Raw genomic sequence first — 13,805 nt, 5'->3', positions numbered from 1 at the left:
TATTATGAAAACAGTGTTAAATTCCAGATTAGAATAAAAATTATAGTTAATATTTGACAGCTACAATAGAAGTTGGTACACCTGACTGTCACTGAAGTGTTATATAAAGTTGAAGAAACATAAACTAATTAAATAAGTTGAATTAGTTTAATTTTATTTATATATACACATAATGATTTGCATAGGGCGGCCTCGAACAGTGCGGATTGAAAATTTTACAATAAATTAAATTTCCATTGATTAAAATCAAAATAAATTTTAAAAATAATATACAATAAAATTGACTAATTGTTTATTTTTGTACGGTTTAAAAATCCTCGATTAGTCCGATTTCAAACATAGTAGTATTGGTGTATTTCTAGATATCTGATAAAAATAACTTAAATATTGATGCTATTCTGAGGTATATACATTCTCAATTGAGTTGCTTTATATTATTCATGAAATGTCACAATAAATGGTGGAATATGCTGTACAAACTACAAAAATAACATATCGGTTGATATGAGTTATTGGTTGGAAATTGATTGGATTTGAAGTTTTCGATGGGCCTTGGGGGATTATGAAATATGTGTGTGGGATTGTTTTAAATTAGTCTTGTGATTGATGACATCGATATGTCCTATATGTTTGAATGTATGTTTGTTATTTGAGCATGCGACTAGCTGTTGGAGGACGACGCGCGATCCTCCAAGGTCCTGAATCCTTTTTCCGGCGTCGCGACGCTCGCTGGAGCCGCGCAGTCTGTCGGACGCCGTTCCCTCTTCCAGACGCAAACAACAGTTCGGTCCGGTTTTGTTGTTACGCGTATTCCGGCACGCACGAATCGGAATTTCCAGTGGTACTTGAAAAAGTTCGAAGTTCTGTTTGTGGTTTTGCTTTTGATTACGTAAATACTTGTTCGGTAAGGTTAACGAAACTTTAGTTTTGATCAATTGTGTTTTTTATTGTTGCACTTATTTCCTACATTTTTATGAATATTTTATTAAAAAAAAACAGTTTTAAGTAGAGCAACAAAAGCAAGCAATGAAACATGTAATATGAATAAGATTTTATTCAGAAATAGTTATTTATATTCTATAAAACTTGAAAACATATTGAAGAAAAATATAAACAATTAAGTTTGAAATTTTTCTTCAAAATATTTATTATAATAATAGAGTTTTTTTTTTATATGTTTATTATATTTTTATACTAAAAATGATATAAAATTATCTATTTTTATGATGAATAAATATATCTAATAAGAAACGTTACAAAATTTTATTTTTTATTTTTATTATATCAAAATATTAGAATATTTATGTTCTTTTCTATTCAAAACAAAAATAACTAAATTTAAGACAAAGTAATTTTGTTTCCAATAATTTAACTAGAAAATACCAGTAAGATTTCAGTAACACAATTTTATCAAAATTATTTCATTGGAAAATATGAAAAGATTGGATTAAATGAAAATGTTAAATATTATTTAAAATGCGTATAAAATTGTTAAATTCCTACAAAATTATACACAAATTAATATTTATTTGTATCTTTTTGGAATATTTTCTGCTCATATGTTTTTTTTTATTAGATCTTTTTGATGATACAAATTATTCTCTTTTACAACAATGATATACACTAATTTTTAACACAATTTCATTCAACTAACCTTGAATTTCTTTGTAACCTTTAAAATATTAATTATTCATATTTTTTTTTATTAAAATTTGGTCTTTTTATATAGAAAAAATGTAAAAAAATATATTTATTTAAAATTTTTTTGTAAATCAACAATGCATAAAGCCTCGATCAGTACGGTTTAAACATTTAAAATGAAACTAATATATTTATCTTTTTGTATTTAGTTGCTCAAATAATCCGGTTTCAAAAAATTTAAATCCCATTATCCGCACTATATTTCTGTAATATCAATGAAATTTTTTATATCGAAAAAGAAAAGTTCTAGTTTTATTCAAATTTTGTCAATCATTTTCGAATCAACGGTTTTGTTTAAACCTAAAATAAATTGTAAATATTTATTCTCTAAAGAATAACAACATAAAACGAAAGCTTTTTTCAATTATCGTTGAATGCATTTGACATTTTAAAATACTGAAATGTTTTCTACAATTGCTACAATTTTATTAAATTCTAAAAAAATCAGTAAAATGTTTATTTACTTGGAAAACTGCTTCAACTTATAGTTTTTAACTATATTCAATGTATCAAATAAATGCACCAAATTATATAATTACAAGGATTATTTCAATTACAATAGAAATTAACTAACTTTAATTATTTTTTAAATAGGAAAAAATACATAATTTAAATATTTTGATGATTTATAAATTTTACAATGGAAGTGGAATTAATATATTTTCTAAAATTTATTGGCAAAAAATATTTTAAATTAACTTTTTTTTTCGTATAATTTTTATAGCATAAATATTTATATAATAAATATAAATTGAAATAAATATGAGAAAACAAGCATTTCCACAGTTCTAAGTTTTACATCAGCGCTTCTTAACGAATGGCTCACAAAATGACAGCTGTTACCTTACGTCTAAACGTGATTTTTTTGTTATAAACAATAGGGTTAAAACAAATGAATGAAACATAGCACAGCAAACAAGTTGAGAAACTAACATAGTTATAGCCTTTACACCAACAATTCTCAAACTATGCATCACGAAATGACAGCTGTCACCTTACGTCAAAACGTCATTTTTTATAAACCGCAAAAGTTGAGAAACGCTTCTATATATATTTAATTCTTATTTGCAAGGAACTAACATAAATATGTTTTGCATTAAAAATTTGTATTATAATAAGTGAACGTACCGTGGAAACAATAATAAACATCTCTCAAGTTTTCCCGTGGTGGGAAATTATATATTTTTTAATGTCGCTTTCTGCTGTGGCAAGAAAAAGTTTTCCTTTTATTATCCCGGCGAAAAAGCAATTTCCATAAAAACAACAAATACGTATCTATGTGTGTATGTGGTATTATTACATGAAATATGCATGATCTCTCACAGTTCAACTTTTGGTAAAATAATAAAAAAAATAATAAAAAAACAGTTTGGATGCAATTAACTTCTGGAAACTAATTATTTTATATCAGAAACACACAAAAAACTGTAAGGGGGAGTAATTAAGTCAAATTATTAACATATGTATTGAGAATTTAATCCCAAAATTAAAATAATTTTTAGAAATGTATGATTAATTAATTATTTTCATTCTCTATAGTCCGGTTTGAATATTTCAAAACAAACTAATTTAGCATTATCAAAATAAAAATTTGTACATTTTTTGTAGTCTTTTTTTGTGCGTTTCATTGTTATTTCATTTCCTCAAATAGGCCGGGATATTGCGTACTATATGCGTGGTATTGCTCTATTTCTAAGTTTAATTAATTTTGTATACAATTTACACATCATTTTTTGCAATGATATAACAATTTAAAACTAAACAAAAAATGAAAAGATACAATAAAGCTTTTCACATTTATTTTTTATTATGAGACAATAAATTGTATAGAATTTTAATATCAATTAAAAAGAAAAAATAATATATAATTTTAATACTAGCATTTATTAAATGGCTGCACTACAAAAACGGAAAATAAAAATTAAATAAATTAATAAGAAAAGGCTACATGAAGACCTTTAAACCTTTGGTTTGAGTGCTTTGAAGAGTTTATATCAAGTTTATGTAAGAACTATAAAAAAACTTCATTCGTATGCTCCAAAAACTAACAATTTTAGATATATAATTGAATTTCAATTAGATTAATTATCTTTTTTTTTATTATGTGCTATTGAGAAAAAAGGAATAAAAATTAATTAACATTATAATTATAAATGATTCTCACAAAAGCAAAATTATTCTGGAAAATGAATAATTATTAAAATATTAATACGTTTTGCTATGAAACAATAAATAAATGATTATTTGTTCTGCATATGATGAATTAAATATATTAATTAACAAATAATTTACTTGAATATTTCGACGCTAAATTTTGTTTACAAAATCCAAATTATTCTGATAAATTTATTACAATTCAAAATGTTGATCAATAATTTATAATTAATTTATATTATGCGTTGAATTTTGTAATGTAACAATAAAATGAATAATAATTAATGCGCAAACTGAAGTAATAGTATAGAAATTTTAAATATAAGCATTTTAAAAAAATCCATTTTTTGTATGTAGGAAAATTTCCACAGATTTGTATCTTTTGTTTTTTTGGCCCACTATAAATAACAAAATATAATTAGTACTTTATTTCTATCCAAAATTAATTTTTATATTCAAAGAATTTAATAATAATTAACAAATTCCATTTGTTTCAAGTATTTTGTTTTTGCTTCAAAAGCATAAATGAAATCGGAAAATCAATCACTAGCAGCAAACAGCGCGTAACAAATATTTGGGAATTAATATTAAATCAAACGAATATTGACATGAATATTGCTAATATTGACAAAATATAGGACAAACACATCAGTAATTGGAAAGAGTGTACAATCTCTGTATTTCAGCAGAAAATTAACGCAAAAAAAAATAAGTTTACATTTCATGAAAAAATTTCCAATATTATTATCTTCTAATTTTGCATTAAGAATGAATGCATTTGAGTTTAAATAATGGAATTTATTGCAAAAAATGTAAATTTATTTATTTAAATTTTTTACAGTAAAATTTTAATAATTTACAAAACATAAACAGTTTCTATTTTTTTTACGTATTTTCATTACTAATAAACGATTTTTTATTTATAACTATATATATTATAACTATTATATTACAAATAAAACTATATAATTATAATTAATTATATACAAATTTAACTAATGAGTTAATGTCAAGTGTAAATATTAGCATTTCCTTCTACTTTCTAATTAGTTTTGGCAAGTATCCCTTGACACCACTTATACTGCCCCTTTTTTAATTTAAAAGAACGCAATTAAAGAGGGGAATGCAGTGTTGAATGTAAAATGCGACCTAGGATTAATGATAGAATTTTAAATTTCTTCTTTTTGCATTCTACATACAAAAAATTAGGAATTTAAATACTTTAAGCTGAGATTTTTTATAGTAATTAATAACATATTTAAGTATACAAAACTTCTCTTATGGTCCAAATTCGTACCTATAAAAAATGTGTAAATAATACAGAAAAATACATCTATAAACAAAGATTAGTAAAAATATTTTGCTGTTAATCCTTCAACATATTATTCGAAAATAGCGTAATGTGCTTTTGCAAATCAGTATGAAGAAAGTACATAGGTCGGTGCTGTCCCACATTTCCAGTTTTAAAAGTGGATCGATGGGCGTCTCATAGATGCCGTGCGAGTTTTAGTTTTTTTTTTATTATTTTTACTTAAAATGCATTAGTTTTAGAACAAAATGTAGAATTAGAATGAACACGTTTCAAAAACGTTTATAAATAAAAGATATATGTTATTTTCTCATAAATAATATGTTACATTATATAAATAATCATTATATCCGAATATAAAGTTGAAACAAAGAGAAAATAGTAAATTTTGATTTATCCTTTGTTCTACCGCTATAACCTTGTATCAGTTTCGTGCACGGAGGCAGTAAAGATGTTCCATTTCGTGGATAACATGAATGTAACGTCGGTACATGCTAATGCAGAAAACCCTTTTTTTAAAAAGGTATATTTCAATTGTAACTACGTCGTTTTTCATAACGATGACAATAAATTTAAGTTATAAAACTCACGGTCACGGCTCTCGTATTCTTTGCTCTTCGAATTAACGGCGCTTTTTCCACCCACGTTACAAAAACCCGAACCTCCCGACAATAAATCAATTGTTTAATTCAATTTATTACAAAAAAATATATATGATATAAATTATTTCATATAAATGAATATGACTTTTAAATCATTATTTTTTCATCATAAATTTGGTAATTTTATTTAATTTGCTGATTTTTTAAATATAAAACTTTTATTATTTCAATTGTGACTAATAAAGATTATTATTTTTTTTTATTAAATCTATGAGTAATGATTTCTTTTGTTTTTTTTAATTATAATAAGAAAATCTCATGAAAACTTATCCGATTTAACTGGAAACTTTTGCAAAACTGAAACTTTCCAAGATTTGAGTAAATAAAGTTTTCGCAACTTGCTAACTCTTTGTTTTCTTTTCGGTTGCTCTAAGTAGAAATAAAGTAATTATGCAGAGAAAAAGAACATTATACAACTTACATTACTAAAAAAACGAATATGTTACAAAATTATTAAATATTTAATTAGAATTTAGAATATATAAGAAAATATCAAATTATTATCCTTAATTATTTTATGTTTTTTTAGCAAAAAATTGCAAAAAATAATAAAAATTGAGAAAAAACATAATTTTACTGAAATTCAATAAAATTTAAGTGATTTAAGTGACAAAAGTTTTAAAATATATAAATAGTAAAAAAATAATTGATAGTAAAGTTTATTGAAATGATATTAATAAAAATGAAAAACAGAAAAGGTTATTTTTTAAGTCAATTATTCTCAAAAAAAAGTTGTAATAATTAAATTGAATTAAATTCTTTAAGCTATAAATAATACAATAATTAGTTTGCTTTCGTTGGAAATGAAGTCCTGAAAATTAATTAATTTAATTCTTTCACGTGGTTTTTTTATTGTCTCGTTTGGGTTGTGGACAGGAAGAAAAACAAAAGAGAAAATTGTCTGTCCTCTAGTGTCTATCTAATTTGAAAAAGTGGCACGGATGTTATATTTAATTAAACCCCTCACACTTCCTATATCCGCACGGCTTTAAGAGTTTCTTCCATATGAAGCCAGGGAATCAACTCTGTGAATTTTCATTTTGAGCCAGGAAACAACAACAACAGCACACACGTAAAAAGAGTATTGAGAACAAAAGAACGGGATAAGCTTTTTTATACATATAGTGCACGGTTTTTAGCTTATTGTTGTTCTGATATTAATTGTTTGTTTTTGATCATAATTTAAATTCCTTTTATATGTAAATATTAAAAAAGCTGACTACTATACTAAATAAGCAAGTAAATCGTATGAAATAAGGATCGGGCATTTTTTTAGTTATTACCCCAAAATATATGAATTTGCGTCGTCATTACCCCATTATGACAGAGGGAGGTAGGTTTTCTTAAGAAATTATAATGTTTATATGATGATGGGGCCTAAATTCCAATATTTTTTATGAATACATAGAATTTTGTCCATAAGAATTTACTTTTACCACACTTGGAGAAATTTAACACGGTTTGTCGACTCCTGGTATACATAATTAAATTGTCTACATCTCAGACACTAAGATCCTATCATATGTAATAACTTACTTTCTTGCCTACTTGAAGAAGTACTTGTAGTTTATCAAGTAAATAGTATATAAGATAAAATTGTGTCATTAGTAAATGAGACAATTTCATCTTGTATTTGTTTTTATGTAATAAGATACTTTCTTGGCTACTTGCAAAATTACTTGTTGTTGTTAACAAGGTAAATGTTATACATTTACACAGATACAAGTATGTAAGTACATGCACTTTACGTTAACACTAAGTGATAAATATGTACTTGTCAAATATAAATTAACATTTATATTAACAAACGATTTGTTAGTCATTTGTATATGAGACAATTTTATCTTGTATCCGTTTTTATATAATAAGATATTTTCTTGATTTCTTGCAAAAGTACTTGTTGTTAACAAAGCAATTCGTATAAATCTATACATCTCATATACTAATATCCTTTTAAATATAATTACTCCCTTGCCTACTTGCAAAAGTACTTGTATAAAACCAAGTAAATCGTACACACAAAAAATTGTATAGTTCTTATATTGTAAGATCCTTTGATATTTAACCTACTTGATTTTAACCAAGTAAATTTTATACAAGATAAAATTGTCTATATTTCATATACTAAAAAACATTTATTTTTAATTACTTACTTTCTTATCTACTAGCAGAATTATTTGTATTCAAACAAATACATTGTATAAACGTTTATTTAAATCTTAAAGAATTATATTCATTGACTACTTGTAAAAATATTTGTTTTATCAAATATGAAACAATATACAATATGCGTGATGTGTAACAATTAACACTAAGTAATAAACAAGTACTTGACAAGTGTAAATTAACATTTATATTAATTATATAGCCAGATAATGCTTTCACTTGTAGCAAATAACAAAAGATATCAAATGTCGTTACATTATAATCCAAATATAATAAAGTTGTAAAATTCAAATGATTTTTATTATGTGCTAAAGTGAATTATGAATGAACCAAGTTTAAATTTACCTCCTATCACTTTTTAATAACACCCAATAAAAAAAATATACATAAAGGTAATGTAATTGAATACGAGCTTTTTCATTCAATTTTTTTTTGTTGTTCCCCGCTGTTAGCTTATTCAATTGCCTGCAAATCGTTATAATGAAACCACATTACGGGGAATTATGTTACGAATAAAAGCAGATTAGCTGACTAATTGGATTACATTGCATACATTTCCAAACAAAAAAAATATACACACACATTACAGAATTGGATTAATATCATTTGTTTTTCATACTTTTTTTGTACCAGTTTTAAAAATAAGGATATTTTTTATTTGAATTATATATTTAAAATTATTTGAATTAATTTTTAGTTGAAAATAAAATTTCTAATTATAATAAGTTTCCTAATAATAAAAAATATAAATTTTTAGTGTAAATTATCCCGGAGAAAACAGCAAAGTTTATGATACAAGTATTTTCTGTCTCTTTCGTAATAAATCTTGAAAGTCAATATAGGGATGAAAAATGGGGTTTCCGTTCGTGCTCTCTCTGGAGTTAATGGGTCATAATCGTTTCACTTAAGTTAGACCATGAGAAAATGACAAATGTTACCGTTAAAGTCTATCAGAGAAATTAGCTTTCCAGGCGACGTCTCAAGATCAGCAAACTTTGAGCTTTCTGCCCAAACTGTTTGTTAATCGATTGACGATTCGCTAATTCCCGTTTACTTAATGATATTATATCTCGAATGGAGATTGACTTCAATCACAAATTCGATTCTCCTTAATTCACTCAATGACAAACTAACTTTCAATAGTTGTTCAATAGTTTCCATAATTTAATAATTTATATATATATAATAATTTAATTTGAATAATAACTTTTTTAACGTGTTTCGATTATTTTTATTTACGTAAGAGTTTTATAGATTAGTTAATTATTCAAATATTTAATATTTCAAGAAATAATAATTAAATATTGTCATCAAATGAAATTCTATTGATTATAGAAAATAAATATGATTCAATTAAAACAAACTAACAAACTTTTACCAAATTTGTGTCCAAAAAAGATTTGTAAATGAATAATTTGTAACTTTGTTTATCAATTTTTCCTTTTAATTTACAAATAAAATAAGAATTAATTATCTTGATGCAATATTTAAAATTTAAATAAAACGTTATAGTTTTTTTAATACATTTTTTTTTTCATTGCACTTATCACCATTAAAATCGGTTATTATGTGGATTAGTTTTTGCATAATTTGTTTGGAAGTAAAGCCGGAGTCCGTTATTATTACAATAATCTGCTTTGAAATGCATTATGTAAGAAAAGGCGGGCAAAGGCGAAAGGAAATCATTTTGAAACACTTTTAATAATGTCCGGTGTTCGTCGGTTTTTAAAAACTCTCTTCGACAAAGAAATTTAAAAAATAAAACTTTAATATGTTGAGGGAAAAAAATGATGAAGTAAAAGATTAATGGGTAAAGCGTTGAAAGAATATTAACTAATAGTTAAACTTCCGGACGTAAAGAATTATAAATATAGTAAAATTAGCTTTTATGTAGATTATTTTACTATTTTTAGTAAGATAAATTAATTTGTATTTTTTTTATTTGTATCAGTTTTAGCTTATGTTCGATAATAAGTACATTAGTATTTACGACCGAACTAACGTACAAATATCCACACAAATCTACAATTAATATATTAGAAACCTATCGGCGGTTGTACATGCACCATTTATATTGAGTTTGACTATCTAACCTCTATTTTCATATGATTTTTGTTCCTAAATTGGAATATTTGTCTATAAAGCTATTATTGATTTTATTTATTACTTTATGTGTATACATTTAACATACATGATTTTAACATATGTTCGATAATACGTACTGGATGGATTTCAAATGTCAATTTCAATTGAATCAATCGATAGTTGCGCGGGGCATTAATTTAAAATGTTGACGTTGTACGTTCGAATGAATATTAGGTACTTTCTTGAGTATGTTCCAAAACACTACTTTTTAATGAAATAAACAAGAGACAAAAATCTAAAACTTGTCTATATTGGTATTGTTTAAAAGTTTTAATAATTTAATAATGTTGTAAATATTTTAAATGAATCTAATCTTGTGTGATCCAATCTAGGAACAAATTGGATATACGTAACAGCGGGTACAAATTAAGTTTGAACCCGGCGCTTCCACCAGCCGCACATATCCAATACATGTATTTAAGTATAGTCAAACAAATTAATTCCTACGGGTCAGTAGAATGGTAGGAATATAAAACCAGTTCAGTTCCAGAACTGGATTATACTGAAATCACATTACCGATTCCGGCGTTGCGGCCGAAATTAAGTAAGAATTTGCGTGTTAACTGAATTTTCCACAGGATACGTACTGATTATGTACGTGGATGAGAATCATTACATTCATTTATTGCGGTCTGCTGTTGTGAAACGATGCATTTCTGCATCTACCCTCGTGCATTACATTTTCGTAAGTTTTGCAAAGTAAATGATTGTTATGTTCGTATGTCTGCCACGTAAACGTAACATTCGCATATTTTTTTTTGAATGATTAATATTTATCTTCATATAACTCATACGTTATTCTTTACATCACTTTAGCTTTTGTGGCTTCTCGGACACGTCGTGCTTCCAGAAAATCCTGCTGGACACGAATGGCTGGAATCCTGAGGGACCTAATGATATCACATATACTTTACGATGTACTGCATAATAAAATAGAATGGATTACGTAATAAGATTCTTGTCTAATACACATCTACCTTTAATACATTAGTTGATATAATACAATGTAAATCTTTAATGGTGCGTATACACTAGGTGTGTTAAGTGGTCTCTGCAATAAAGTGTACGTTCGTATGAACATCTAGTATGTATACACTTCTACATGTATTTTTATAGCTGAATCAACTTATAGTTAGAAGACTAGACTGACGGTAATAATATTAGCTACTTTAATACAATATACGACATAATAAACTAGAATAAATTACGTAATTTGATTCTTGTCCTATATACACTTACAGTTCATAAATTAAAAGACATAATTCAATGAAAGTCTGTAATGGTTCTACTACATGCTTTGAGTATTTGAAAAAAATCATTTTGGTGACAAAGTTCACTTTTCTACATGCCTTAAAGTGGTCATTTATATAAATTATAGTGCCAATACAAATTAGCCATATTTAGCACCTGTTTTTTGACTAAAAATATTCCTATTTACTTAAGTGTTAAGCAGTTAATAAAAAAAATAAAAAAATCAGATGAATCAGAATTCTACTAATTTTGATGTAGATCGCAGTGAATTTCTATTATTTCGACTTACGACTGAAATTGTGTCAACTAAATTCAATTATTTATCTATTCTTACAGATATATTAACTATAAGATTATATGCCTATCCGCAATTATGAATAAGGATGATCAGAGTAAATATTTTATTGCAAAGAAAAATTGTTTTCTATGTAAAAACTTAAGTAGATTTATCAAATAACGTTCTTATCGTTTTATGGAAATATATATTTTTTTCTTTAAATAAGTTTTTTGGTTTTATCTTTAGGAAGTTAGTTTGAAACTACTCGGGAATCGCAACAGGAAAACTTTTCTTATCTCCGTCCATTCTGTAACGGAATGTTAAGTTTTAACATCGTTTTAGCTACTTTTAGCGCAGTTTACATAAGCACTACCCTGTTTACGAGTTGCAATTTATTGGCTTTCCCTTCCAAAACGGATCACGCATCTTTCGCTATAGCATATTCGAATGGCGTGCGATTTTATAGGGATTCGTCAACCATTTCCTCGACAATATTATTGGCCATATATAATATAAAGTAAATTCGTTCAACAAAGTTTACTTTCTGCTATTTTTATACATTATTATTTCCATTTATTTTTAAAATAAACGTAATTTTATATCATTTTTAATTACTACTTATTTCTGTTGATATGTTTAACTAAAATACTTATATCGCGTTTTTATTATTCTTATAATGTTTTTATTATTAATTATTGAATATTTTAATTTAAAAAATCTGTTTTATAAATGAAAATATGCAATCACAAATACTTTAGTTCTCAAATTACTTCTTGTGTATGATACTTGCAAATGTAAATACGACAAAAGTCATTCCGAAGTAACCGTGTACGTTCGTATGAACATACAGTACGACCATGTGAACCAGAGATATGTATGTATAGAAAATATAAATATATGCATTTATAGGAGAATTCAAAGCCCGTTTAATACATATTCGCTTAACGTACTACATTTTCTGGTAATACATTTGTTATTAGTACTATAATTTTTTTATTAGTAATCTTTGGATTTTTAATTATTGAATAATTTAATTAGTAAAATATATTTTTTCAAAATATTATACAATGAAATCTAATACTTTAATTCTCATATTAGTTGTAGTGAATGATACTTTCAAATGTTATTTATAAAAAAAAATCGGGGAGAAAGATATGCATTTATTTCTAGTATAAATGCATATTTTTCTCTGCATTGCAAGTTTAACGTACTCCATTTTTGTTATTACAGTCGTATGCTATGCAATAATTAAAAAAATATTAATTATAAATTGGTAAAAGCTTTATTTCGATTTTATTAAAATATTCAAACTTTTTATTCTGTTCAATAAACTCTGCTTACATTAGATTAAATATTCAATTAAAATAATGGAAAATATAGAAATATATTATAAATTAGTGACAGCCGCATATAAATCTCAACCAATAATTGATTATTGTGACCTGATTTCATTCTAGAGAGAAATAATACAATAATAATAAAATTAAATATTTGTTTGCCTTCATAATATGTTTTTTTCTTCAAGTTTTACTAGAAACATTCCATTAATATAGAATTTAAATATACACTTTAAGTATATAAATAAAATAATACTATAAATTTATTAATATTTTCTATACAATACTGTAGAGTAAGTTTTGAAACTCAATAAAGCACATGTTCGATAATACGTACATGTTTTTTTACGGACTTTTAATCGAACTAATACAAACCTACAATTATATCAGCCGTCGGTTGTACACTGAGAATGATTCATATTGTGTACTTAACATTTAATATTTATTGCTAATACTTTTTGTAAGATAAAATGAAATAATTCTAATAATCATGAAAATTTGTTTTTTCTAATTACGCGAATTATAAGCATGTGTTGTCTATGTTTCATAAAAAAGTGTACGTTTGTTCGAACATTAAGTACGTTAGAAAGAATGTACAATATTTGTTTGTGCGAGCAATGTGTATACGAGTAATTTTACTCATTGCATTTAGTTGTTTTCTTCGAAATCGATATTTATGGTTTGAATGTACACAATAAGAAAGCCAAAATAAAACATAAAGGAGAAGCAGAAAGCTAAATTCTTTATTGATTCCAAGAGTAAATCAATTAATGTACGTCTGCGGCAAATTGTGATCAATGACT

General features: G+C 25.4%; 1 protein-coding gene across 1 annotated transcript in view; it reads left to right on the top strand.

The window, feature by feature from the left end:
- Positions 1-754: 754 nt before the first annotated feature.
- Positions 755-13,805, top strand: part of LOC108565474 (metabotropic glutamate receptor 2-like) — a gene marked incomplete at its 3' end in the record, with an annotated part of 16,319 nt that continues 3,268 nt past the window's right edge. The window contains exon 1 of the mRNA XM_017924968.1: positions 755-904. The remainder of the gene's footprint in view (positions 905-13,805) is intronic.

The sequence above is a fragment of the Nicrophorus vespilloides genome, unplaced genomic scaffold, assembly GCF_001412225.1.
Source record: "Nicrophorus vespilloides isolate i.1.1-1 unplaced genomic scaffold, Nicve_v1.0, whole genome shotgun sequence".
Lineage (NCBI taxonomy): Eukaryota > Metazoa > Arthropoda > Insecta > Coleoptera > Silphidae > Nicrophorus > Nicrophorus vespilloides.
This window is presented reverse-complemented; position numbering and strand designations above follow the sequence as displayed.